The sequence below is a fragment of the Telopea speciosissima genome, chromosome 5 (assembly GCF_018873765.1).
Source record: "Telopea speciosissima isolate NSW1024214 ecotype Mountain lineage chromosome 5, Tspe_v1, whole genome shotgun sequence".
NCBI lineage: Eukaryota > Viridiplantae > Streptophyta > Magnoliopsida > Proteales > Proteaceae > Telopea > Telopea speciosissima.
Genome location: NC_057920.1, coordinates 10,908,678 through 10,915,063, shown reverse-complemented (window position 1 = coordinate 10,915,063; position 6,386 = coordinate 10,908,678).

The following is a 6,386-nucleotide window of genomic DNA, read 5'->3' as shown; positions in this document are numbered from 1 at the left end:
GCAAAATGACTGGTGCACCCCTGGTCCTTTCCAGGGTGTGTGCCGATCATTTCAAGCGCAGCTGTGTCTAGGCGCAGGTACACACCGCGTTGCGCGATCAAGTGGCATTCTTTTTTCCATTAAGTAGATAGAAAAAAAAAAAAAGAGAAATAGTTTTCTGTCTGGGAGTGTGGCCTACGCCTGCACTCTTGTATGCCTATCTCTCTCCTCCTCAAAACAAGGGGCAGAGGTGTCTTTACATATGGGGAGAAGAGAGATAGACTCACGAGAGTGCTGGTGTGGTCCACACTCCAAGATATAGTTTTTTTACCATAAAAAAAATAGTTTCTCACAATACCAAAATAGTTTCTCACAATACCAATGTACTATTACATTCTCATACATATTTTTATTCTTTTTTTATCTAGATCATTTGTGTCCCATTATTAGTCTCCCACACCATTATGGTGTAAATTTGCAATAGAATCCCCACACTGGCATCTTGGCAACCATTTCCCATAGTTTACAATAACTTCAAAATAGAGCGGGGATAGGGGATGGGGATAGGCCCCAGCCCCCAAGGTGGTTTGAATTCATGACTTCTTATTTGAGGATTTGATCTTTTGCCAACTGAGCTGACCCCTTCTACTTCTTGTAATTCTATTAGTGTCATGAACTCTTGAGATCGATGTAGTCGATCCTATTTAGTTGAGATAAGGTGATGATTATTGTTATTGTTGTTGTTTAGGGACCATCGTGACTTATTAGCCTTGTACGATATAATACCACATGAGCAATACAAGGATTACGTGTCTATACAAGAGTACAAGATACGTGTAGTGCCTTAAGAACGGCACGTGTAATATGAGAACACTGCTACGTGTGCTCTCTAAGCTTGAAAACGACGGCTTATCTCATACATCACGCGTGGGATTTCACATTTTTAAGCGATCCATATTATTACAATCCCATGTGCTTGTGTGTGTTATCCATGTTGGGTGGGTCCACCTGGATCTTAATTTAGTTTATTTCTTTATTTTTTTATAACCTTAATTTAGTTTAATATTAAAATATGAATTAATGGTATTAGGTATAGTGTATGTATCATGGGTGTCAAAGGGCGGATTTTTTGTTTTTGGTGAAAAAAAAAATTTATTAAAATTAAGCGACCTTAAAATCTATTAAGGGAAAAAGATCTCTACTAAAATCTCACAGTGCACTGTAAGATGATGTTTCTGCCCCCTGAGTAGATGTCTAGCAGTCTAGGCATGCTCACCAGTGACAATAATGGATTAGTTCAATGAAGAGAGAGAGATAGAATTACAACGGTTGAGAGGTCTACATGTGGCGAATGAAAAATAGACTACGCCATGAGATAGACTCATGGGAATGTTGGCTCTATCCGGGAGTGTAGCCTACCCCTACACTCCCATGAGTCTATCTCTCTCTTCTCATATGAAAAGATACCTCTGCCCCTTTATTTTGAGGAAGAGAAAGATAGACTCATGGGAGTGCTGACGTAGGCCACACTCCCAGATAGAAAACTATTTCCCAATTTTTAAAGCGGACCAAGTCTTCCAATTTTGGCTTTGTTGTAAAGGAAAAAAACTTGATTATAAAAGTCAATTGAATCAAGCTTTGTCTAATAAATATGGTCATAACATTAGAAGTTTGGTACAGTTACAGGGTACTGATTTGGTCGGTCGAGTTAATAATGGAGATCTACTATATGTACCACAGCCAACTTTGTTGAAATATCTAACTCAAAAGCTTAAGTTATCGAAAATAATTTGAGAAATTTAACCCAAAAACTTAAGCACTTAGGTGAAGAGGTCCACCTGATATATGAAGTCATTTTAAGATCTTTAAGTGGCCGTACATATAAATATTGAGTGAATTTATTGATAGTTGTGGGTCTCGTGGCTTTGCTATTATATTAAAATGTTCAACCTAAGAGCTTGAGTGATTAGACGGAAAGGTTTGTTCCTAACAAACTTGATGTTGATGCATTTTCAAAATTTATGCTTGGGTGGGTTGAATACTAGGTGCCTAAACAGTACCCGATCCATGTTAGATAATTGACAAGCAAAAGTTTTATCAAGTTGGTTATCGAGTCATGTATAAATCAGGGATTTAGGTATTGGTATCGTATCAGATGTATCGGTCGATATGTATCTGTATCAGTCATGTCTACTGATACTAGATCGTCATGGTTTTGATAAGTTAGCAAAAATATAAAGATTTTAGGTTAAAAATTGGTTTTCTGATCTGGAATTGGTCTGATATAGATCGATCTGGCCGATCCGTATTGATATCAGCAAGGATTGATAGGACTCCCGATTCTGATTAATAAATCCATGGTACAAATACCTACATAAGATATTTTTATAATTTCACGCTTTATATAGTGCAAGAGTATACACGTGAAAAAATATTATTTACCTTTTTTAGAAAGAAAAAAATGTACTATACTTTAAGTAGAAAAAATAAAATTATAGATCCTTTGGCAAGGGGTATCAATATGAAACCCCCTTAAAAGAAAATATGCTTTAATAAAATTAGTTCTCCGGTGAAGTTTAGGCATTCCTTAGTAGGAGTGTCAATCGGTCAGGCTCGGTCGGGCCTCACCAATTTTGCAGGCTTCACACCTTGTCCGACTGTTTAAGTATTTGGGCTTGCATTGGGCAGGCATGGTGCTGTCTTATTTAGGTCGATCGATATTCAGTCTTTAATTGGGCTACCCATATTTGGGCTAGTGAGCCGTTTAAGTGTAAACGGGCTCTAAACGATGTGGGCTTACTGATTGGTCTCTAGCCTCCACATATGGGATGCTTGCCATCTTCACAATTGGTGCATGGGCCTGGGAATCACATGGCGGGGTTCTAGCAGGTCTTACAGCTTGTGGACCTTGTGGTGAACAAGGCTAGGGCAATTATGGGTAGGCCTGGGCATCACACTTGTCTACCACAGCATGTCTATGTTAGGCAAAAAGTGAACAAGGCTAGGGCAGATATATTTGCACCTGCAGTCGCTTCTGGTCTGATCTGTGGTGATGGGATATGGTCTTTGCCCACTTCCATTCTTGCTTTGGCTAATAAGATAAGTCCACCCATCTGCATGAAGTTCTTGTCAGCTGCAGCAAATGCGAAAATTGATTCTTTGTTGGGGGCTTAAGACAATCAATCCTTTTATTAAACTGTAACTGATGCAAATCTGTCCAATAATGTCCATATATATATTTCAAATGTGAGGAGTACTCTTCTCAACCCAAGTCTAAATAGACAAATTAGTTTGTTAATTGAAGGATTTCGAATATTTGTTGTGATGAGGTCTCATGTTCAGTTGAGAACCTTATCATCATGCAGTCACTGTTGTAACCCAAAAATTCATCTCATAAATTCTGCCAAAGGATATTAATTCCATCCAAGTTCATGAAGTCTTATGGCTTCAAAGTAGATTAGATAACACAATCAAACATTTCAATCTCCTGTTCTTACAAAACAAAAACAGTTCAGACCATCTATGGCGCAGCTGCCAGTAGCGGCTTGTGCGGCGTAGATTGGGCCGTGCATGCAATGACCGCTTTACCCCCGGTCAGGCAAGACGTTTGCAGCTTGTAGTAGAAGCAACTGAAGATCCTTATGAAGGTACTGGAACATCATTAGTTACAACGCTCTCATTCACGGACAACACATTTTTTAAAGCATCAGTCAAATCATCGGCATCATCAACTAGTTCAACTTTAAAGAAATACAAATGAACAATAGTACATATAAGATAATAAGAATATGATAAAAAAAAGAGAGAAGTTAATATAAGTTCAACAAAATGTACAATTAAATTTTCAGAAACTACCTCTAAAGTCTACACCAAACATCCAATCTCGGAGGCAAATCAGTGCTTCAGCATTTGTAGTTAATAACTTATTTCTATATTTGTCAATAACTCTACCTCCAACACTAAAAATGGATTCATAAGCAACTGTTGATACCGGAATAGCCAAACATCCCGTGCCATTCGAGAAAGATTACAATATTTTGTTCCTAGTGATTTCCAATAGGCCAATACATCATACTGCTTTGTTTCATCTATGATGCTTGGCTCATCCAGATACAACTCCAATTCAGATTTATCTGGTCTTGTTGTATTATTGGTACTCTCATACATGATTAGCTCCTATAAAATAAAGAACCACTATCAAGAATGTAATATATTGAAATGAATATATAATAAAAAATAAATAAAAACAAAATGATTTATGCCTGCCAGTCTGATGCATCTCCAACCGTATCAAATTCAATAGCATGTGAGTGTAATCCACCCTCTCCCTCAGTCACCTCCATGCTCCGGTACTCTTCAAAGAGTCATTCTAAACTTGTTTTTACAAGTTTAAATTTGTCCCTTGATCCGGAGTCAAGACTATTTATCTTATCAAAAGCAAATGAAACGAAGGCTAACTTGTACCGAGGGTCAAATACAATTGCAATAGCTAAAATAATGCTATATGAGTCCCAATACATATCAAACTTCTATTACATCTCTTGTGCCATCTTCTGCATATGGTCATCTCCATGTACTATCGCTTCCAACAAAGACTTATATACATTCCATACATTATAAAATTACAAATTTGTTGTTGGGTACTTGGACCTAGATAACAACTCGGTGATGTCATTAAAAGGCTTCAAAATTTTCATCAGCTGCTCAACCTTGCACCATTCCTCACTGTTTGGACACTCACTATAATTTTCATGAAATGCACTCTTATAGAAGATAGCAGAATTAAGCATGCGATATGTGGAGTTCGACCTTGTGGTGACATCTCCATGCAACCCTTTCTTATTTGATAAACCCACATGCTTGCAGCATTCTAGGGACTTCACTTTCCTTGCCTGAGATGCCTTCACGTATGCTATGCTGGATCGAACTAATTGTACAGATTTATCAATTACCTTCAAACCATCTTGTACAATTAGGTTCCGTATATGGGCATAAGATCGGTTGTGAAAAAAATCATCATCGCACATTAAAGCCTTCTTCAATACCAAATTTCTTTTCAAGTGATCAATAAAAGAGAGACTTGCAAAAGCATTATCTAGAGTAATAGAAAACAATTTCTTCTCAATCCCCTAATCCAATAACATCTCTTATGCAATTTGACTTATGTTAACTCCTGTGTGTGATGGTGGCATGATGCAAAATTTTAGCAATTTCTTATGCAATACACATTTTGTGTCAATATAATGACAAGTGAGAGAAATATAAGAGTTAGTCGTGATGGAGAACCACAAATCAGTGGTCTATGAAATCCTACCATTGAAGGAATTCAAAAATTCCTTAATCCTCTTACTCTCTCAATTGTGCCACTCAAGATGTTAGCCAATTGGGTATTCCTATTAATCGGGCTGAATTGTGGGTAAAGATAAGTAATCAAATCCCTAAACTCTTGATACTAAACAAATACTAAAGGTAATTCTCTTCTAACAATAAGCATGGTAATCATATCTCACACTACTTTTGCCTCAATCTTCTTACTTGTAAGTGTCAGATTCCCATCACCTCCATTTAATATCATTTGGGCGCCTTCATTAGCAGTCATCTAAACTTCTTGGATTCCTTGATTTGGCATTTCTAGTTTAAAATATATGACTAACAATAGGCTACAAATAATAAACAAGAAAGAATCTCCATCAAGGTAAGAAAAAGTTTGTATTGCTCGTAGTAAGAGAACTGTAATTTCCCCAAACTAGACAAGGTAAAACAAATGATGTCCCCAAACTTGGCAAAAGGTAAAATTAGTTTCAGCAATTCAAATCAGAAACCAATCCATGGTTCAAGCATGAAATGGTATATCATCATTGCTTAAGCCTTAATTCAACTTACCAAAGTTCATAAATCCACTTTTGCACAGTTTAGAAAACCAAAAATAAAACAACGAATCTTGATCAAAGAAACATAAGCAATTACAATAGAAAGCAAAATAGAACCTATATAGTTAAAGTAGGGTAAGAAAAAAGAAAGAAAGAAATATATTCAACAAAAGATTTGCAGTTCAGAGGGGAACCATACCAAAGAATGTCATGAAAAAGACACTCAAATACTCAATAAATGTAATCGGCCTCTTCCCACCAGACTCTGGGAAGGAAATCAAAAATGTAATTAGCAAAGCAAAAACATGAAAGAAAGAACTGCTACACAATTCAATAATATTCAACAAATGGAAACCATGTACCTTGAATTAGTTATCACGCAGCCCACGCTGCCCCTGTGCCCAGACACCGGGTGTGCGAAATGACCACTGTGCCCCTTGGAAAGATGGAAATGCCCAGGGGTGCAACGGTCTTTAAATACGATGATTGCCAGTTTGCCAAATCGTCATTTGCCTTCAGTGCTTGAGCAATAGCAAA